General features: G+C 64.3%; 1 protein-coding gene across 3 annotated transcripts in view; it reads right to left on the bottom strand.

Moving 5' to 3' along the window:
• Positions 1–21,747, bottom strand: part of CACNA1H (calcium voltage-gated channel subunit alpha1 H) — a 63,826-nt gene that overhangs the window by 36,832 nt on the left and 5,247 nt on the right. Inside the window, exon 1 of one of the 3 annotated variants that reach the window (XM_045570354.1) lies at positions 1,620–1,632. The exons of the other annotated variants lie outside the window; for them this stretch is intronic. The gene's annotated coding sequence lies outside the window, so the exon portion shown is untranslated. Of the gene's footprint in view, positions 1–1,619; positions 1,633–21,747 lie in introns of those variants that run through there. 3 annotated transcript variants of the gene reach the window in all.

The following is a 21,747-nucleotide window of genomic DNA, read 5'->3' as shown; positions in this document are numbered from 1 at the left end:
ACAACCGAGAGGAAAAGTGCCCTGTGTCTGCCTCCAGTCACCGTGCCCACACAGTCTGGCTCGGCAGCCCGCAGCGCCAAACGGAGCCCTCGCCAGCCACTTGGTGGTGGTGGCACGCGCAAGTGCTTGGGGAGGCCCTCCCCCCGGGAGCGTCTGGCCGGAAAGGGGGGCCGGCCCCCAGCACCGTCTCTCCCCCACTTCCAGGCGCCCCTTAGGCAGCTCCGTGTCATGGCTCTGGCCCGGTTCCCGCCGGGAGCGGAGGGCTGAGGGCTCAGGCCGCTCCTGGGGCAGGGTCTGGGAGAGGAGGGCTCAGGAGGAACTGGCCTCACCGGGTGAGGCCTCCTTCCCAGCCACGCCCCTGCCCGTCGTGGATCCCCTCGGGGGGGAAGGGGAGCTCTGCACACCCCCACTGCGCCCTAGCAGGGAAAGCGTGGGCAGAGGGCACGGAGCCAGGAGGGGCCCCTGGGGGAGAGGACCGCCTGCCCGGGGGGACGGGCCTGCAGGGCCTGCTCCAGGCAGGAATTCTTCAGGCCAGAAATAACCGCCTCCGAGCCGCCGCACAGCTGCCCGGGGCCTGAATTAGCGACCCCAGGGGACTGGACGCTCCTTCCATGGGAACGAGGCTTGCAGCGCCCCGCTGTTGGCCTGGCCCCAGCAAAGGGGGCCCGGGGCCTGCACAAGGCCGGCTGGAGGAGGCTCCTACCTGCCCGGGCACAGGGGGAGCCGCCTGGCAGGGCACTGGGGAGCGAAGGCAGGGCATCAACAGGCCGAGGGGGCGGCACCGGGGACGTGTCCTCCTTGTTCCGGGCCCCGGAGCCGGCCTGGCCAGGCCTGGCCTCCCTCGCTCAAGAGGGAAACCAAGGCAGCCGAGTCCCCCCGCCCTCCTGCCTCTGCTGGTGACCCTCGAAGTGTCGTCCTTTGTGTTAAGAGCCAGCTCACAGCTGGGAAGCCCCAGCGACTGTGGTGGGGACACGCACCCCATGTGGACATACGCCTCTGCACACACAGGAGCGCGGCTTACCCTGGCAGGCAGGAACATACGGCCCTCACCCCACACCGGCCACTCTCGGCAAATCCTGGCTTCCCCACAAGCCCTGACTGTCTGCCAAGTGTTTGTGAAAAAGAAAGGACAGGCCCCTCTCTGGGCCGGCCTGCTCTCCCACGGCACAAGGGCACGGCCTTCAGCCCCCACCCCAAGGGCCGAGTCAGCCGGGGCCTCCTTCTGTGGTGGGAGGATAGGGACAAGGCCCCAGAGCCTCAAGGCCAAGGTCAGAGACCCCAGAATTCAGCCCCCACCCACAGATGGGACCAGACACCCTCCCCACTGGCCTCCAGGCACCTTCCCGGACATTCTGGTGCTCAAGAATTCCTAGGGGATTGGATAAAAACGCGGCCCTCTCCCCCTGTGGGCCCAGGGCCTGGTGTTTTAGATCCCAGGCAGGTTTGGGGGGCCGTGTGTCCGAGGAGGGCTGAACCTCTCTCCAGCCTCAACGGGCCCCTCTGCAGGAGGCTCCCGCAGGGCCCTAGGCTGGGCAGAGCCCCTCCCCGCCCCCCACGGTGGGAAGCACGGTAAACCTTCCAGACGCGTCCTAGCACTGGGAGTGAAGGGGGCCCCTGACCTACAGACCAGCCCCAGGGGCTGCTGAAGGACAAATACCTGGACAGACATGGGACACAGGGGCTGCCGGACAAGACCCCCACCAGGGCAGTCACACACACACACACACACACACACACACACACACGCTTACAAAAAGCTTCCCCGTGGGACTTGGCCCGAGAGGAGCCACGGGGCCAGCAGGCGGGGCTGACCAGAGAACCCAGCATCCTGGGATGACATGATGGAGGTGACACACGGGGGCTGGTGGGGGACCAGGCAGGGCACCAAGAAGTCGCCGTCAGGTGGTAACATCAGCGCAAAATCACCCCCGACGGAGCCTGGGGGTTGGGGGAGGCTGTGGCGGGGGCGGGGCCACGGGAGGAAGTACCCGGCAGAGTGCTCGGGGCCGGCCCGGGCGGAGGAGGGTGGGGGTGACAGCAGGAGCCAGGGAAGGCCTAGGCTGTGGGTGGGGGGTCGGAGGCCAGATTCCGGCCTCCTGTGTGCTATAGACGGACACACAGAAGCCCAGGGAGAAGCCAGCTCCTGGTCACGGGCAGAAAGTTCAAGGCTCCGTGGAGGCTGCTGTTGCCCTGAGCGTTCCCTGCCCCCACACTGCTTCCTCTGGGGAGGCCTGGGCAGCCGGCTCGCTCCCCACCGGGAGCTGCTCCCCCAGCCCCATCCCCGCCCCCGTCCGAGTCCTAAAGGACCCCGGCCTGGGAGGCTGGGACACCAGGCGTCTGCCCTCGGCCCTCCCCCCGCCCGCCGTGTTATTAATAGCAGTGACATTTTAAAAAAAGGCGGCCAGACCCTCAGAATGTCAACTTCAAAGTGAAAGGAGCCAGATTTGGGCTCAGGGTCCCACCCAGCACTGGTGCCTCCCCCCCCAACACACACACACACACACACACACCTGCAGCCACCCACCCCCCTCCAGGGCCTGGTCCCCACACTCAAGCCCAGCCCCCAGATTTGACATTTACACAATGCCACTGCCGGTGTCCTCCAAGGTCCTACCCAAAAGTAAGGGCAGACGGCCCTCTGCACAGAGGATGGAGGTTCCCACAGCTCGGGGTCACATTCCGGCCTGGGCCACGGTGGCCAGCACATGCCCGCCTGGAGGAATCCTGAAGCCCAGGTGCAGAGGGCCCTGGAGCCAGGCCCAGGGGACACTGGCTCCCTCCATCCTCCTGCCCAGGCCATGGGCACCTGCCCTGCTTGGCCAGCCCTGACAGGCCCTTCCCTCCCTCTCTCTCTTGGTCCCTCCTAGCCCTGCTTCTTGTCATGGGCGAAGTTGTGTCCCTTCCACATTCGTACCTTAGAGTCCTAACCCCCAAGACCTCAGGATGTGGCTGTATTTGGGGAGAGGGCCTTAAAGAGATGATTAAGGGTAAGCGGGGCCACATGGATGGGCCCCAATTCAACGTGACAGCCGTCCTTGTAAGAGGAGGAGATTGGGACAGATGCAACTACCAACCCATGAGGACACGAGGGGAAGGGGGTGAAGAGGGACAAGGGGGGGAGGGGGAGATGGCAGATGGCATTTACACTAAAGAAGAGGCCTCAGGAGGAACCAGCCTTGCCCAGCTGATACCGGCCTCCCCGCCCCCAGGGCTGGGGGAAATAAACGTGCGTTGAACTTCCTGGCCTGTGGCGCTTTGTTTGGGCCCGTGGTCGGCAAACTGCGGCTCGCGGGCCACGATGCGGCTCTCTGGCCCCTTGAGTGTGGCTCTTCCGCAAAATACCACAGCCTGGGCGAGTCTACTCTGAAGAAGTGGCGCTAGAGGAAATATAAGTTTTAAAAATGTGGCTCTCAAAAGACATTTCAATCGTCGTGCTGTGGATATCTGGCCCTGTGGACGAATGTAATGAGTTTGCCGACCGCTGGTCTGGGCAGCCCCGAGAGGACACACTCCCCAGGGTCACCTCCCTGAGAGACCTTCCTGTCTGCTGGCCGGTTCTGGCTCACCCCCTGGCTGTTGCTCCCTGGGGGGAGGGTGGGGAGTGGATGGCTACGATGCCTCGTCCCCACAGACTTCCAGAAGTCGGGGCGAAGAGACGTGGGGAGTGGCCCCGGGCGTCTGGCTGCCCAGAAAGGGAAACAACTGGACAGTGGCAACTCTCCAGCCAGGGTGGTGTCTCCCTGGTCTCCTTCCAGCTCTCCTGCTTTCCTGGTGAGGGTAAACTGAGGCCAAGGACTTGCCACCTGCCAGGTCACAGAGAACCCGAGCCTGGCCAGCCCCAGGTCCCCAGTGGACATTCAACTTGGTGCCCTTTGTTCCCTAACTTTCTGGGAATCCTCCCCAGAGAGGCAGATTCCGCCCCTACTGGCCCCAAAGGGACCCTGCCCTGCCACAAGGACACTGCCCCTCTCCCCCCCAGCAGCTAGGGTCCTCTCTCTTCTGTGTGGCCAAGTCCCTCTGTCCTCCCTGGGGCCAAGGCTGTCTTCACCACTCCCCAGAGGAAGACCCAGCAGCGTGGGTCACACAGAGGCAGGCTCCTGTGCTGCCCGAGGCCGGCCAGCCACTTTGTAGGTAAAGGCCCCTGGCCCCAAGCCCCCGGGCCAGGCGGCCGCGCACAGCCGGGCTTCCGGGAGCCGCCGGTGCGGGCGGGCGGGCGGGCGGGCGGGCGGGGACAGGTGTCGTGTTCCCCCACAGGCCAGGCTCCCGGTGTCTCAGCAGCAGCAGGCACGCTCGGCGCCGGAACCCCGTACCCCGGGACAGGAGAGGAAGTCCCTCAGACGGGTGACACGGGCTCCCCGCGGCGCTAATTAGGGCTCCGTGCAGCCGCACGCTCAACGCCCACAGGCAGGGCGGCCCTGGCACACACATTTCAAAAGACATAGTGTTTACGTTTAATGGGCTGAGATTCTTTAAGCTGAGAACCCGGCGGAGCCATTATACCAGCCAATTTGCAGAGAAGGCGAAAGTTCTGCGCGCCGAGACCGCTGAAAGAAGCACACCCACGTGACTGGGAGCAGGGCCCAGGCGGCGATCACGGCTGGAGACCCAGACTCTGCGGTCCCCCCATGAGCCTACCACCGGCAACACCCGTTCACCTGCCTGCCTGGGGGACACTCCTATTCATCCCCCAAAACCAAGGACTCTTCCCCCACGAAGTTTCCAGAGCTAGCCCAGGAGTTCCTCTGCTCACTCGGCCATTTACCGAGCAACTACTACGTATCAGGGAGCACGCCAGGTCCCTTGGATACACACGAGTCAGCCTTCACAGAGCCAGGCAGAGGACCGTAACAAACAGGTGATGGGGCCCTGGCCTGAGCAGTGGTTAGCGTGCTGGCTAGAGTGTTGGCCTTCGCTCCAAAGGGTGTAGGTTCGATTCCTGGTCAAGGGCATGTACCTGGGTTGCAGATTCAATCCCTGGCCCTGGCCCGGGCATGTGTGTGGGGCAACCAATTGATGTCTGTTTCTCACATTGATGTTCCTCTCCCTCTCTCCCTCCCTCTCTCTAAAAATCATTGGAGAAAAATACACTCAGGTGAAGCTTAACAAAAGCAAACAAGCAAACAAAAGGGGATGGGTCCAGCGGTTACAAGTGCTAGCAAGGACATCAGTGCAGTGAGAGGTCACCTCGAGCCTGAACAGCCTGCACACCTTTCCGGCCTGAAAGGAGAGGGACCAGCCTCTGGGCCGCTGGGGCGCCCAGCCTATGCCCAGGCCCTGCAGCGAAAGCAGGGTGGGGGGATGACGGAGCAGCAGGGACGGGGGTCCCGTAACATGGCAGTCTTCTCGGCTATTGAGGCAACTCCCAGGCCCGGCTCCTCACCCCCTCACAGCATCGGACAATGAAGAGCAAGGGGTTCTGTGGAGCCCCCTCCCAGCACAGCTGGGGCTTCATGGTGCCACACAGAATGGCTCATGAGGGGCAGACACAGGCCTCCTGGAGGAAGAGGTGCCCTCCTGGGGCTCCTCAGAGCACTCTCTGTTCACCCCTACACAGAAGAATGGACCCTCCGGGGAACTCTGCACACAGCCAGCTCTGCTTGGTAGGTACACAGTAGGACCACACTCTCGAATGGATCACGAAGATAGCAAGGTTGCACATTATGTGGGGCTGTGCGCTTGGGCTGCTGCACGCAGTGGGGCCTTCATGAAATCACTCAGTAGGACCTCAAATTATGTAGGGCTTGGGCTCAGCCCTATGCACACAACAGGGCCTCACATCCCTCAGATGGGGGCTGTGGAGGAAGGACTCTGCACAGTGGGCCCTCACCCTCTCAGTCGTGAACCATGCTGGGCCTCATCTGAAACGGATGTACACACACACACAGGCTGTACACACAGCAGGCTCTTGGGCCCCACCTCCCGCCCCATAGCTGGCGGCCCAGCATGGCAGAGGAGGGCGGGTACCTCCCACCTGCTGCCCGGCCCCGGGGAAATCTCGCAGCACGGATTGGCCCATCCTGGCTCCCTTCCCGCCACCTGCACCTGAATCGATCCCCTAATAACTCAATCCATTAACGTCTGAGTGAAATTCTTGGAAACCAGCAGGAAAAGAATGGCTTCTGTGAATCATCTGAGTGTTTTTGTGGTTTTTTTTTAAACAATGGGGAGCCTCTCCCCTCCCCGACACGGCCGCTGGCCACGCTCACTGCATCCAGGAAGGCGCCAGGTGCGCCATCAGGGGCTGGGGGTGGGGAGGCCACAGCACCCTGCACCTCACAGCCTGGCCCTCACTACCTTCCCTCCCAGCATGGGAGCGGCATCCCTCCTGCCTGCAGCCTGGCTGCACAATGGCCTTTGCCCCTCACGTCCGGTCTGGCTGGGGGCTCGGGCTCCCCACCTCAGGGGAGAACCTGCATGCTGGCGTGCGTCCCCCAGGAGGGACAAAGGCCTTCGGAGGGTCCAGTTCCAGCCATGGGTGCGCTCTGGGAGAGCCTCAAAGACAAAAGGAGGGAGATGGGTGAGCCAGCGGGGCTCAGGGTGAGCCAGCCAGACTGCTGTGCCCATCTGTCCATGGCAGTGGTGAGCAAACTGAAGCTACCAACTGCCTGGGGCCGGGGAAGGTGGTCAGGACCCCAGGAGTCCTGCACTTCTCTCAGGTGCTGAAGACCATACCTCATCTGGAAAACGGGGTCACCAGACCTCACACTCACCCCAGGAGAAGCCGTTTCGGAAGGAGCCCGTAGAATTCTCAGAGTGGGCGGAGGACTCAAGCCCTCCCGGGTTCCTGAGGGGCCTGCCTTCCCCCACGGGCACCTGCCAGGCCTCGGTTTCCCCAGAGGCTTCCCGACCTGACTGGACGCATGGCAGGAGGCGCGGGTCCCGCCCCCAAGCTCCCATCAGGCCAGGCAGCCAGACTTGCAAAACCGCCAAGTGCCCCTCTTCTTGCTCCATTTCATAAGAGAAACGCGTTCACTCACAAGAGGTTTATGGTTGCTTTAAGTGAGTTACTGACAGCCATCTCTAAACTTCCCAGTTTTAAACCCCAGTAAGGTGCATGCTGAGACAGTTCTGTGGGAGCTCCTGGGGCCTCAGTTAACCGTGCCTGAGGGCGTCCCTAGAGCCTAGAGCTTGGGAACCCGTGTTATCGGGCCGGAGAACAGGGCGGCCAGCTGTCCACAGCACACACACCTTCTCCCACACTCCAAAGGCGGTCTCCCGCCCCCCAGAGGCTCAGACCCACCCCGGAGCCCGCTGGCCCCCGAAGCCCTGCCCACACCAGCAGAGCCACACCACTGCACGCTCATGGATGCCCTTCCAGCCTCCACCGTCCTGCGGACGCACAGGTCCAGCACCTGCCCACCTCAGGGACCCCAAGGGCACTCAGCCCACCCAGAGGCAGCCCTTGGGTTCCGACTGACCCCGTAACAACCACGCCTCAACACACTCCTTAACATCCATGGGGCATGCAAGTGCCTCTAGGCCCTTCAGCCACACAGATGCTATTCCTGCATGAACAGCGCCCCACGCCCCCACCCAACTGCAGGTCAATACCCTGTCCCATGCTTCTCGCCACCCACCCCCCCACCCCCAGAATCTCCTCCCTGCATCTGCCAGAGACTATACTGCTGGCCCCTGCCCCCCTCGGGCCCCCCTGCCTAGGAGGCCACTTGCTGGACTGAGAGCTGTCCCCACGGTTGTAGGCAAGCAGCTCTGGGGAAGCTGGTGCTTTAATAATAAATCCTTTAATTAGGGAATCCCGCTCCAAGGACAGGCACGTGGGTTACCTCCTGTTCCCACGTCTTGGGGTTCCTGCTGCAGGCCTGTGCGGCAGGCTGCCGGGGGCGGGAGGGGGGGGGGGCGAGCCTGGGGCACAGAGCTCTGGAGGAAGCCGGCGGAGAGCGGAGAGCCCAGTGCCTGCCTGCCTGAGGGCATGTCCTTCACACAGGAGCAGGGGAGGCACGTTTTAAAGCTTGTGTCTCCCCAACCCCCTGCCCCGCGCACATTTCTGGAAGCTTCTGTGAGGCCAAGGTTCAGGGATGGGAGGGTCTGCCATTTGGTTTCTGGCCCCAGATGGGATGGGAGCAACAGGGAGGCTGGGCCTCAGGTCGGGGGTCGTCAGGAGGACGAAGGGGTGCCCGCCACCCAGAAGGGGCAGCTGCGGGGCCTGGAACGCCTCCAGCAGGCCGGCGACCGGCTGCCACGGCCCAGGAAGCTTCTCCGCGGAGAGCGCGTCACCGCCCCCCGTTGTGGCCTCCGCCTCGTGCCCCCACGATGACTGACGGCACAGCAGCTGCCCAAGCAGCCCCGGCCCCCGCAGGCCTCCAAACGCTCAGGGGCTCCGGCCCAAACAGAGCAGGGATGCCCGAGGCTGCTGCTGGGTAACCAGGGTCCCCACAGACTGCACCCCGGGAGGATGGGGCACACACTGTCCAGCATGGACAGAGGCCTGTGTGGGACCAAAATGGGGCTGGGCCAGCCGGAGTCAGGGTGTGTAAAGGGAGCGGGGAGACATCACGGGATGGGGGTGGTGACAGAGCCAGGGGAGGATCTGGGCACAGAGTGAGGGGCAGAGCCTGGGTGTGGGGACAGGGCCGGGCAGCTGCTCAATGACGCACTGGACAGTCCAGTCCCAGGAGCTGGGGACCCGCAGCGAGCCCCTGCGCCCTCTGAAATGCAGGTTCCCACCAGGTGAGTTACCTCCAACGGCAAGCAGGTCACCGGTGCCCCAAAGACGAGGGGATGCATAGAAAGGGGGTAAAATCACACAGCACCCAGGAGGCGAGAGCCAGGGCCCACCCCGGGCCCTCCCCCCGTCAGAGGAGAAGGGGTCCTAGCCTCTCCCTGCCACACACCTGCTGAACACCCCTGCAGAGGATGTGCCAGGAGGGACCATTGGAGGGGGCACAAACCTGGTTGGCATGGCAACCAGGAAGCCAGCCCCCGCACCTCAACCAGATCATTGTGCTGGAGAAAGACACTTTTCTAATTAAAATCAGAGAGACGGCATCGATCCTCAGCAGCCATTAGGGATGTCAGGAATGGGGGGATGGGAGGAGGGGGAGGGGGTTCTGCTCAGGCCGGGGAGCAGGTCAGACTCTCTTTTCACCGGCCTAGTTGCCCCTCCCATGTCCCCGTCTCTCTCCTTCTCTTTTACGGCAAAACTCTGACCAGAGGCCACAAGCGGAATCTGCCGGCCTTGCCTCAGATTCCTCCGAATTCCCGAGGCCGGCAGCCCCGCCCCGCCCTGCCGGTCCATAGAAAGGACCAGAATGCCGGAAGCAGGCTGCCCCTCTTGCAGGGTGGGTGTGGCCCAGCTCACTGCACAGATGTGCCCCGGGGCTGAGGGGGCTGGGGTCCAGGGGCAAGACCCCACCTCGGTGCCCACCAGGCGCTCAAGTGCCAGCGGCGGGAGGCACCCTGGGGAAGGTGGGAGGGTGTGTGTGTAGGGGGGGAACGCTGTCTCTCTGCCTCCAGAGCGCTGCAGATAAACAGTCTAAATTAGGAATTAAAACATCCCCGCTCCCGCCAGCCAGCAGGCTGTATTTCAAACGTGCAGGGAACACCCCAGCCACCGTGGCCCCACAACCTCCTAACGGGATTCTCAGGGGTCCGGCTGCCCCGAGGGGCCAGTCTCGCTGGGCACAGCCCACCTACCCAGGGGGCTGGCCTCCCTGAACCAGTGGGCCCAGGGCTGGGATCTGGGACTCCGGGCTGCCCTGCGCAGCCCCTACTGGCCACCAAGGAGGGCGAGGGTGGAGGGGCACGTGGCCCCATGGCTGTGAAGGGGGGGGGGGGGGAGTAAACCCTCCTGACTGCCCGGCCTCCCACCCGGGAGAGGCCTCTGTGGTGTTGGGCGAAAATGCCCACCCTCAGGCACTGCGTGGGGTCCTCGGAGGCCAGGGCCACAGGGACCCCCTCCCTGAGCTCCAGGGTTCAACCAACCACGCTTCCTGCCCACCATTCTCAGTGGAACGGCAGGGCGGGCGGGGGGGGGTAGGGGGGGGCGTAGAGACGGGGGAGGTGCTGTCTGGAACAGGGTGCGTCTGGGACAGAGGGAGCTCTGTGCCGGAATTTCAGGCATCAAACATCAACAGAACGCGGCTCCCTTTGAATTCCAGACACCCGGCCCAGCGCCCAGCGCCCAGCGCCCAGCGCCGGCTGGTCCAGCGGATCCCACCTTCACTGGGGAGGGGTGGGGGGAGCGGGGAGGGGGTCTGGGTAGAAGACTTAGGGTCAAGGTCAAGCTGGGAGACGGCAGCGTGTCAAAAGCTGAGAGTTGGGAGGGCCATATCGGCACAGGGAGAAGGCACCGGAGTGAGGGCCCCCCTGAGAGCATAGCGCCCCCAACATGGACACCCTGGGACTGCCCCCTGGCCAGAGGGAAGATACTTCCTGGGGCATCCCCACGTGGGCACCTGTCTGGTGGCAGTGGCCCTGGAGACTCGACCTGTCCACTCTGGCTATGCACAGCGGACTGTGGCCGGGCATGGGGCACCACGGGTCCGTCCATCTTGGCTTCCTCCCACTCCCGCCAATACACAGCCACGAATCTCAGCCCACACCCAGCCATAAAGAACCGGCAGTCAAAGCTCCCTCTCCAGAGGCACATGCTGGTCCCGGGGACTGCAAGAGGGACAGAGAGGGCTGGGGCTGGCCCACAGAACCGAGATGGCCAGAGGGAATGCCAGGGGTCCGGCCCCAAGCACCACCCCGCCTGCCTCCGCTCGTCCCACCTCCGACCGTGAAGCTCTGCCGAGCCCCTGGAGACAGCCCTGCACAAGGCCACTCGCCACGTGTCTCTGCGTGGACACCGCTGGCCACCGGCAAGTCAGCACTGCCCAGCCGAATGCCTCCAGGGGCAAGTTCAAGATGACACTCCTTCCGGAGGGAGACCTGGCTGTCCTGGAGCAGCTGGACTGAAATCACAGCGGCCACCAGGAGAAATGAGTCATACAGATGCCCGTGGGGACCCCACATGCCCTGGGCACTGCCAAGTGGCAGATGCTGATATCCCAAAGCTTCTGGCAATCCCTATGTGCAAGTCCCAACCCCCAGGACTTCAGAACGTGACTGCGTGTGGAGAGACGGTCCTTAAAGCAGCGATTACGGTAAAAGGGAGCCAGGTTGGAAGGCCCGAACCCAATATGACAAGCGTCCTTATCCGGAGAGGAGCCTGGCACACAGACACCCACAGAGAAGTGACCAGGCGAGCACGCAGGCAGAGGCAGCCATCTCCGCGCCCAGCAGTGAGGCCGCTGAGAGGACCTCGGACCCGCAGCCGCCAAGCCTGGGAGGACACCGAGGCCTGTGGTGTGGGTCCCCTGGCTGCGGTGCCTGGTTACGGCGGCCAAGGAGACTGACTGAGGCAGCAAGGTGTGGGGTGTCCTGACCACCCCAGGACAAGGAGTCCCCAGAGCAAAGAGGCCCAGGGGGTGCTGTGCCGCCAGCAGAACCCCGAGCCGGGCTCAGGGATCGTCATAAGTGAGTGAGGGGCTTTCAGGGGTCCATAAGACCAGCTGGGCTTCGCCCTCACAGAGACCCCCTCTCCTGCCAGGTTCTTACCAGACCTATGCCGACACCACTTCCTCCAGGAAGCCCTCCCCACCTGCAGCACTGCATCGTCCCAGCTATGGGGGGAAGGGGGAACTCCCTCCCACCCAGAAGCTACTCAGGCAACTGGCGGGGTGTCCCGGAGTGGCCAGAGAGCGAGCCAAAATCCCAAGTCCAGGAGCCTCCCAGCCAGTTCGGCAGCCCCGTGGCACCTCCCAGCATGCCTGGCCCTGTCCTGCAGCGGGACCCTGGGGCAGATGGCCGGACCTCTGAGAGGGGGATGCACCTGCTTCAGATCCCCACACTGGGGCCTGCCAAGGAACCAAAGGGGAGGGGCCGTCAATGCCTGCTGCAGATGCCCACCAGTGCGGACCAGTGTCAGACAGGCATCGGAACACACTGGACCACGTGGGTTCTTGGAGTCAAGAGCACGGACAGTCATCGTGGGCAAACGATGCAGCTGCCCTCCCATCACGGGACGGGTGAGGGCCACCGAATGCTCCCTCGCCTCCCGCCCGCAAAACCAACCACTCTGGTCCACCTCTCAGGGTCCGGTGACCTCACTCCTTCTAGAAAGTTCTCAAAATGCTGGGCGTGGGGCAAAGGCATGGATGCCAGCCCTGAGCATGAGCAGCCACCCGGGAACAGGCCAGTGCTCCCCCTGCTCATCCACTAAGGGTCCACTGAGCACTCACTACACGCCAGCGCCCTCACGCCACCAGCTCTTAGCGCCTCCGTCTCCTGTGTCTGAGGAACCCACATGTGGCCCTGGGAGGCAGCATCTCTGAACCCAATAAAGTGCTTTATGTAACTTGGGCCAGGCCGGTAAACCAGGAGCCTGGCTGGGGATTAGTGGCAGGCGTTGCCACGGCAACCTGATTAGTGGGAAACTTGCGTCTCAGCTCAAGCCTTGGCGTCTCAGCCCAAGCCTTGGCGCAGCTAGGCAAAGTAAGAGGAAGCCCAAGAGGTTCATTAGCAACAGGTTCCCATGGCAACCGCGCCAAGCTCATTAATAATTTTTTTTTTTATGCCAAGTGTGGGTGTTGAAATTCTCCAGAGGGCTGACAGAGGGATGGATGCCGAGCAAACACACACGCACATACATGCCAGCTACTCCCACCCGCAGCCTGGCGCCACCCCGCCAGGGCTCCCGGCGACACATGCCCCGCCCACCCATGTGCCCACTGTATGCCAGGACGTGGCACCCCGCAGGCCACGTGGTTCCACGTGGTTCCTACGGCCGTGCCCTGCAGGCAGGACGGGCTTTCGAAAGGCGATCGAGATCAGAAGGGCAGCTCGCACCAGCCCAGGAGGCTTCCAAGACAAGACGCTCTTCTAAAGTGGCAGGGCTGCCCACCTCTCGGGGTTTCCCGAGCGCCCGCGGAGGGGCGATGGGGCGTATCCGGCTCGCACAGGTGGGCTCTGGCCGAGTGTGCTGTCTCATGCCCACGGGCTCCCTCCTCTGGGACCACCGCCACGGCTGCTGCTGCAGCTCAGAAAGACAAGCCCCGTGGGTGCGGGGTCAGAAAGTGGGCACTGCTCCCGGCGGGCGTGGCTCAGCTGCTCGGAGCATCTCCCATACCCGGCAGGTGGCAGGTTCGATGACTGATCAGGGCACACGCCCAGGTTTCCATCTCCGGTGGGGGCGCGTGTGAGAGGCAGCTAATGGATGTTTCTCTGCCTCTTCCTTCCTCTCTACAATCAATAAAAGACATTTAAAAAAAAAAAAAAAAAAAAAGTAGGCGCTGCACCTCAAATGACTCAGTACAGTTCCCTCCAAACCCAGTAACTCTGCACCCAGGAGAACTGAAGACGGGAGTTCAAACGAAATTTGTGCACAACTGTCATGGCAGCATTGTTCACAGCAGCCAGAAAGTGGGACAGCTCGGTGCCTTCCAGCAGATGAATGAACGAACACGATGTATCCATCCATCCGACAGAATATCATCGGCCGTGCAGGGAGCGAGGCGCTGCCATCTGGCACAGCGAACACGGATGAACCCCGAGAACATGGCGCTCAGGGAGAGGAGCCGGGCACGGAGGCCACACTCCCACAGGAAGTCCGGAACAGGCAAACTCAGGGACGGGGAATTGGTGGGTGCCGGGGGCTGAGGGAGGGGGACAGAGTGACCCGCCGCTCATGGGGATTGGGGGGGGGGGGTCTCCTTTTGGGGTAATAAGAAAGTTCCAAAGTGGACTGCAGTGACACCTGCACAACTCCTGTGACGAGAGCCAACACCACTGAGGTATACTTGTATAACCCGAGGGTATTTCTTCCATTGATTCTCAGAGGGAGTGGGAGGGAGGGGAAGAGACAGACAGGAATGTTGATCGGGGAGAGACACATCAACTGGCTGCCTCCTGCATGCACCTGACCAGGCCTGGGGGTCAAGCCTGCAGCGGAGGTATGTGCCCTTGACCAGAACAGTCCACGGGCTGACACTCTATCCACTGAGCCAAACCGGCCGGCGCTGGATTGTGCGTTTTCTGTGTGTTGCGCAGTGTGCGGTGTGTGCAGGCCGCTGAGAGGACGAGTGAGTGCCCGAGCCGGCCTGCCTGGGCCCCAAGTCCTGGGGGCGTCATGGGGGCCAACTCTGAGCCTCAGTTTCCTCATCAGGAGACAGACTTGGGTGCAGAGGTGTCCCTCCAGGGCTGAGACAGAAGGAGGGGCTCCCTCTGGCAAACCGGGTGAGGCTTGTCCTCACGGTCACCTTGCTCCAGGGTCAGTGGTGGCCGGTGCCCGACCCACGGCGTATCCCCATGTGCTGTGGGCAAGGACGTGACCCACGGCCAGCAGGACCTCCCGGAGCGAGGGACGCCTCCCGCCCTGGAAGAACCTGGCCACCGCCAACCAACCCCGTCTGGTCCCTTGGGGGGGCCTGTCCCAGGAGGAAAACACGCAAAGGCAGGGACCCCCGCCACCAGGTTGCAGCAGCCCCGTTTGAATGTGCGGACAGTGCAGCGGCATCGGTGCGGAGGCCCAGGAGCGGCCACAGCAAAGGAATGTGGGTTTGTCATTAGAGGACACACAGGTCCGGTCTAAGTCCAAGCACCGCCATTCACGTCCACGGGGGCAACAGCCAATCACCCACTCAGGAGCCACCAGCCAGGGCGGCCCTTTCACGCTGAGTGGAAGGGAACGGTCCAGCCCCCAAACTTCCGGAAGAAGGAAGTGCTGGCAGGGCAGGGCGGGGCGGGAGCGTGTGGAATGCCGGACGCCACGCAGACCCGGGAGCGAGGCGTGAGATGGTGGCTCTGCTGCGCGCTCTCAGGGGCAGCCAGGGCTCCCCGAACCCCCAAGGCCCAGACACACCTTTTTCCTCTGCCCTGGAGCCCCTCCCCTGCAACAGCACCCAGAAATTCCACTGGGCAGGGACCGGACCAGAGCCCCCCATCTGGCCGCAGGCTCCCCAAGGCAGTGCCACCTGTTCCTCCTTATTCAGTTGATGCAGATTTCTAATGCAGAATGGGGAGGGGAGGGGAGGGGAGCTGGGGTGGGGGGGAGATAGAAAGTCCAGCTTCTAATCTAAAACATAAAACTGTGGTCTGGGATTTGCCGTTTGTGAGCCTGTGTGTCCCAGGCCCACCAGCAGTCATTTCTCTGACAATGCTCCCGGCTTCTGGAACATTCCTCGGATGATGTCATGTGCCTCCTGCCCATCCCTCCTAGCAATCGCAGCACCCAGGTCAGCTAAGGGGGGACTAGGTGGGCCCCCCATCCCGTGTCCTAATACTTAGCCAGCCTCCTTCCTGCCTCAGTCTCACCTCAAATGCTGCACCTGCAGGGACGTTCTGATCTCCCAGCACCACTGGGAGATGCCCCCCCCCTTCCCTGCCCTCCTCCCGGGGGTGGGGGGGTGGGGCTCTATAACTTATGCTCCCACGTGGGACACCTCTCATGTCCTCCTGTGCCCACAAACCAATAATCAACCCTAAGAGCAGCCGGTAAAGGTGCTCCTGCCATAGGGCACTTCAGGAGTGCCCAGCCGGCCACGCCCGAGGTGCATAGCACACGCATACACACGCGGTCCCATCCGCGATCATGCAAGCAGCAGGCCTGTCCTGCGGCCAGAGCCAGGAGGCTGCCCTGCCAGCAGCCCAGGACCCACGGTGTGTCCTCTTCCATCCCGATGAGGCGCTAATGCAGGCTGACTCATCCCACTGCGGCCACGGCCACGGCTGGCCAGGGATCGCAAAGACAAAGGGACGCGGCCGGACGGGTATGGCCTCTGCCTAGCCCCAGGGGGGCCGGCACCGCCCTCCGCAACTTCCTGGCAGGTGACAGCCAGCTGTCCCTGTGGCAGGCTGCGCTGCATGGGGCTGGGCTTGGGAGGGCGATGGGCACAGGCCAGCAGCTCAGGAGATCCCCACAGCTCACGCCATGCCCGACACCTCCCCCTTCTAAGGACCTGAGGCTCCCAGCCACTCTCCGATGCCCCCATGCCAGGTCCCTGACCCCCACCACCCTGGAGACCCAGGGCTTACCCCACACCTGCCCACCCCCCTGGCCAGGCCACCCCCAGCAGCCTGAAAGTACCCTCTGCTCACAGCCACACCCTGGTCCCAGCAGAGCCTCCTCCCCCTCCACCTCACCCCCAAACACTGTCCGCAGGAGCAGCAGCTGGCCTTGGCCGTCTCAGGGTCTCATCCTCTTATCCGTCTGTCCCCGCCCCCCGCACACAGCACAGCACTGCCCCACATGCCGTACAGGACTCCATAAGCCCAGGCACCAGGCGTCCTTCAGGCTCTGGGATGGGGGGCCTTCAGGGGAGCCCCGCTCTGGGCTCCAACTTGCGTCCTCTCTGGCACCTGTGGGCCGTGCTTCCACGCTGCTCAGGACACGGCAGCAGCTGGAGCCCAGACGCCTCCCAGAGCCTGTGCTGCCAGAGGGCTCCCAGCTGGGAACCAAGCCTGCTCGGCCCCCCGGCTGCCCACACAGGCCCCTGAGGGAGTCCCCCCCCCCCCCGGCTGCCCACACAGGCCACTGAGGGAGTCCCCCCCCGGCTGCCCATACAGGGCCCTGAAGGAGTCCCCCCCGGCTGCCCATACAGGGCCCTGAAGGAGTCCCCCCTGGCTGCCCACACAGGCCCCTGAGGGAGTCCCCCCCCCCGGCTGCCCACACAGGCCCCTGAGGGAGTCCCCCCCCCCCGGCTGCCCACACAGGCCCCTGAGGGAGTCCCCCCCCGGCTGCCCACACAGGCCCCTGAGGGAGTCTCTCCCGGGCTGCCCATACAGGACCCTGAAGGAGTCCCCCCCGGCTGCCCACACAGGCCCCTGAGGGAGTCCCCCCCGGCTGCCCACACAGGCCCCTGAGGGAGCCCCCCCGGCTGCCCACACAGGCCCCTGAGGGAGTCCCCCCGGCTGCCCACACAGGCCCCTGAGGGAGTCCCCCCCGGGCTGCCCACACAGGGCCCTGAAGGAGTCCCCCCCGGCTGCCCACACAGGCCCCTGAGGGAGTCCCCCCCGGCTGCCCACACAGGCCCCTGAGGGAGCCCCCCCGGCTGCCCACACAGGCCCCTGAGGGAGTCCCCCCTCGGCTGCCCACACAGGTCCCTGAGGGAGTCCCCCCCCCAGCTGTCCACACAGGCCCCTGAGGGAGTCCCCCCCGGCTGCCCACACAGGCCCCTGAAGGAAGCCCTCCACCTGGCCGAGGGCCTCAGGGAAGAGCCAGGTGGGGCTCAGAATGAGGCTCCCCCTCTGCCCTTGACCCAAACGGTACCCTCCAGGCAGCAGGAAGGCCCCTGGCAGCCCAGGAAGCACTTGCTGAGGGAGGGTCCAGGCTCCCAGTGGCCTCTCCCTCGGCTTCTGTCCCGGGGAAGAGGCCAGTCCAGAGGGAAGATGTCCAAGGCCCAACATCACCGAGGGAAGCCTCACCCGCGCACCACCCCGTCCCCCATCGGGTGGCGCAGAGACAGCCCTGGGCGAGCCCTAAGACACCCAGACGACTTGGGCAGAGAGACACAAGGCTTGGGGTCTGACGAGGCCCCCCTCCATGATGCTCAGAAGAACAGATTCTCAGTTGGCTTCCCCTCTCCGGTGGCTCTGCTCCTCGTCAGAGAGCCTGGCCTGGCGGTGATTCAGCCCAGAAGGGACTGCCCCCCATTGACAGCATCGCCTGCATTTCCCGCCGGGCACTGTGAGGGCACGCGGGCTGGGAGGGGGCTGCTGAGTAAACCACCACGTGGGGGCTGCCCCGCAGGAGCCCTCTCGCCCCATGGAGGCTGCAGGGTCGTGATCGAGGTATCCCAGCCGGTCCCTTCGGGGGGCCGTGAGCTCTGGGGGCTGCGGGAAACCTCTGTGTCCCTGGGTTAGTGGACACGTCACTCCAGTGTCTGCCCCATCCTCATAAGGTTTCCGTGTGCCTGTGTCTCCTCCTCTTACGAGGACACAGGTCATGGCATTCAGGGCCCCATGTCCCTCCCTATAAGTTCACCTTCAGAGGTTCCAGGTGGACATGAATTTGGGGGACGTTCTTCGAGCCAGCACGCTGGTCTACACACGCCCGTCTGTGTGCCCAGTGTTCACCTCCCCACAGCCACCCCCCTGAGCACAGCGTTCCACCCGCAGGTGAGGGGCTCCCGCTGCTCTGTCCACCTGCCCATCCCACAGCTCCGGGCGCACCTGCCCAGCCTGGCGGCTCTCCCAGGGCCCCGCAGCGATGCCCCCAGCGGGAGGCGGGGAGTCCGCCACGCCCCAGCACGGCCGCCCCTGTTGTTCCTGTTGTTCTCTGTCCCTTCTGTCAGTCCCTGGGGTCAAAGGACAGACGGCCAGGACACAGCTGGCCCCACACCTCCTGGGGCACCTTGGAGGCAGAGGGGGTTCAAAAGTCACCCCCAGGGCAACAAGTGGGTGGCCAGGACTCGGCGTCAGGCCTGGCACCAGGAATGCCCCATCCCATGCACACACCTGAGGACACAAACTCCACCCTCCAAACGCCGCTGGGGAAGCCTGTCGGCCGCGGGAGGAAGCTGAGAAAGTCGCCCGCCACCCCCCTGGGCGTCCTTCCAGGGGGTGTGGGCACTCAGCCCTTGGTCCAACCTCCCCTTGGGCAAGACCCTGTGCCACCACTCCAACCAGGGGACACCCCAGCTGTCCTCAGACAGCCACAGGGAGAGGTCTCGGGGGGCGGAGGTCTGTTCGGTTTAGAAAACAAAAGAGCCAGGGCAGGACGAGGCCCCCCGGGCCCTGACGCTTCGGGGTGCTGACCTTGGCAGCAGGGCGGGCCCCAGCCTCTGACACCCCGTCAGGGCCCAGAGCAGGAGGGGAGCCCCAGGCTCAGAGCCCACCCTGCCTTGGCACTTTGGACCTCAGGGACACAAATTCTGTCCAAAGAATCTGCTGCCTCCCGGAAAGCTCGCCCCCAGCCTCTCCTCCCCTTGTCAATGTGTCGATGCCCTGCACCCTCCATGCAGGCCGGGGCTGGACCTCAAGGTCTCCAACGGGTGGCCCTCTGGCCATGGGCTGGACTGGGCCCTTTACCGGCCCATCAGAGTGAGGAAGAGGAGCAGTCAGAGGTGATGTGAGGGAGAAACACCAGGTCACAGGAGGTGGCCGGCAGCCCCTCCCCCAGAGGCCAGGGAGACCCCAGGAGGCCCCAGTCCTGGCTTCTGGGGCCACTGACTTCAGGCCACATCCCCTGGAGAGACACAACGGCGTCCCTACCGCAGTGCTCTGAGCAGTGAGGGGCAAGACAGGTAAGGAGAAGGAGAGAAAGGAACAGAACAAGGTGGAGGGAGAGGTGGAGAGAGGCTGGGGCATCCAGCTGGAGGCCACTGCAGCCCAGAAGAAGGGCACCGAGCCCCGCCCTCACCTTCCCAGGCCACGGTCCGCCCAGCCAGCACTCTGACCTCACCTGGGGGCCGGCCTGGGGGAGGGGCGGGGGTGCACTGGCAGAGCCCAGAACAGAAAGGACATCATGACCAAGCAGGCTCGCTGCTGCTTGCCAAACACATCTATCTGCACGGGTGCCAGGGCCAGGCTCTGCCCAGCTCCGGGGGCGGGAGGGGGGGGGGCGAGGCAGGGGTTGTGCCCACCCAGGAGGACCGCCTAATGTGTACCCCACCCCTTGGAGGTTAGGGGGCTCCCACGGGCTCCCAGATGCTCACAGCACAGCAAGCCAGCTCTGCACGCCCCCATGGCCTTCTGGGGCTTTTGTCCCTGTCAGCTCCCTGTCTTACACCAGGCAGGGCTGGGGGCTGGGGGCTGGGGGCTGGGGGTTGGAGGCTGGGGGCAGCTCTCACCCTGGGCCATCCCTAACTTTCAGGAGCCTGGGGGAGGGTGGCTCCAGGTTCCCCTGTCAGCCCGGCCTCCAACTTTGCAAAGAGAGAAACTCTGGCTGAGGCCAGGGTGGGGGACTGCTCTGGGACACGACCTTGACCTTGTCTTCACCACATGTAAGAAGGGGGTGCTCCTGGTGCCCCTGGAATCCTCCCACATCCAGGAAAGGTGCTGGGGCCCGGGGAGGCAGCTCCCCGCTCCCCGCCGATCCGGGGGAGCCAGAGGCGGCAGCAAACCCACCCGGAGCCCTAATTTAGCACACTCAGCAACTGTCCCCGCGCGTCGGAACTCCAGGCTGACAGCACCCAACACCCCTGTCCTCGCTGCGGCGGAGGGACAGTGCCCGGGAGGCGAGGACTCCGGTGTCCGCCGGCCCCCCTGCCGTCGGGGCCCCCGAGGACGGCACGCCCCGGCCGCCGGGGGAGGCGTGATTCCACGATGCAGGGGCCCTTCCGAGAAAACTATTACACGAGCTGCGACTCGCTCTGGGAAGGCAGCAAAGCTCTCCGGCGGGCGAGCAAAGTGCTCCGCCTCTGGGGAGGGGGCTGACCATAGGCTGGGCTGCTTCCGCCATCTCTGACCCTGACCCGGGCTCCATTCCCTCGTCAGACCGTCCGCCATGGCCTCCCTTCCCTCCTCCTGTCTGCCCAGGACGGGCGCCCACACTGAACTGTCCGCCTGGAAATCCAATCGAGGCCCACGTGACTCGCAGTTGTTCCCAGTTGTGTCAAAATTCACCGCCGAGGGGAGGAGACAGTAATTGGCCTTTTGTGCCGCCGAGTTCCATACCCGCTTGCAACCAGAAGAATATTCCTAACGCGGCGTCCAGGGCCCTGAGGGCAGGGCAGCGCGGGCACGCTGTGATACCAGCAAATGAAGGTGACACAGCTCCTGCCTGACCTTGACCGTGCAGAGCCGTTCCGAGGATTCGTCCCTGGGACGCTGGACCGCCTGGCCCGTGCCCCGCAGCCTTTCACATCAGGAACTGGGACGGGGATCCGGCCAGCCGCTCGGGGAGGTGGGCTGCCTTCCCCGCCTCGCTTCAGGGAGCACCCAGGACCCCCTCTGAGCACTCCGCGGTACAAGTCCAAAGGCTCCCTTGGAAGGCAATAGCCTGTCCTCACCTGGGGCCTCCAAGGTGTGGGGGTGAGGGCCGCACCAGCACCTTCCCCCCTTTGCTCCGTCAGTGCCCTCCACCCGCCCTTCCACCCCTACCTCCCCCCAACTTCTCCCTGAGCCTGCTCCCAATACTGCTTCCCCCCTTGAGGAACCAGCCCCAAACCCCAGCTGGAGGCAGACCCACTTCCTGAGCCCCATGGCCAGCCCACCACCCACCCACCCACCATGCACACAGGCCTCTCCTGCCTCTCCCCCCACAGCCCGCCGTGCCCCTCCTCACCTTCGCCTCACAGCACACCCCCACCCCCGACCGCATGGCACATGCCACCTGCCTCAGGACCTCTGCAGAATGCCGCTCCTCTGTCCGGGGCACCCCGCCCACAGGTCCCCGTGCCCACCCAGCTGATGCGGCCTCCCGGCCCCCAGCTGGCCAGAGCCCCCACCTAGCCCATCCTCTCCGCCTGGGTGCCCTCGCCAAGACCAGGCCAGCCTCACGCTATTGCAGAACAGCCAACAGCTGGGCACGCTGGGCACACAGCGGGAACTCACGGAGTCCTGGGGCGTGCCGCCCAGGGAGACGCACGGTGGGCCCTCCCGGGGCCGGCGCAGAGCTCAGGCCGGGAGAGGTTTGCTGACTGAAGCCGCCCTGCAGCGAGAGCGTGCTCACTGGTCCGAGTGCCCCCAACACACACATACACGGGCTTGCACGTGCACAGCCTCTCCGGGGTCTTGCTGGGCAGCAGATGTGGGGGCAGGTGTTTCACTTGGCCTCATGGCGGCGCCACACACCCAGGGCACTTA

This window comes from Pipistrellus kuhlii, unplaced genomic scaffold, assembly GCF_014108245.1.
Source record: "Pipistrellus kuhlii isolate mPipKuh1 unplaced genomic scaffold, mPipKuh1.p scaffold_m20_p_31, whole genome shotgun sequence".
Lineage (NCBI taxonomy): Eukaryota > Metazoa > Chordata > Mammalia > Chiroptera > Vespertilionidae > Pipistrellus > Pipistrellus kuhlii.
This window is presented reverse-complemented; position numbering and strand designations above follow the sequence as displayed.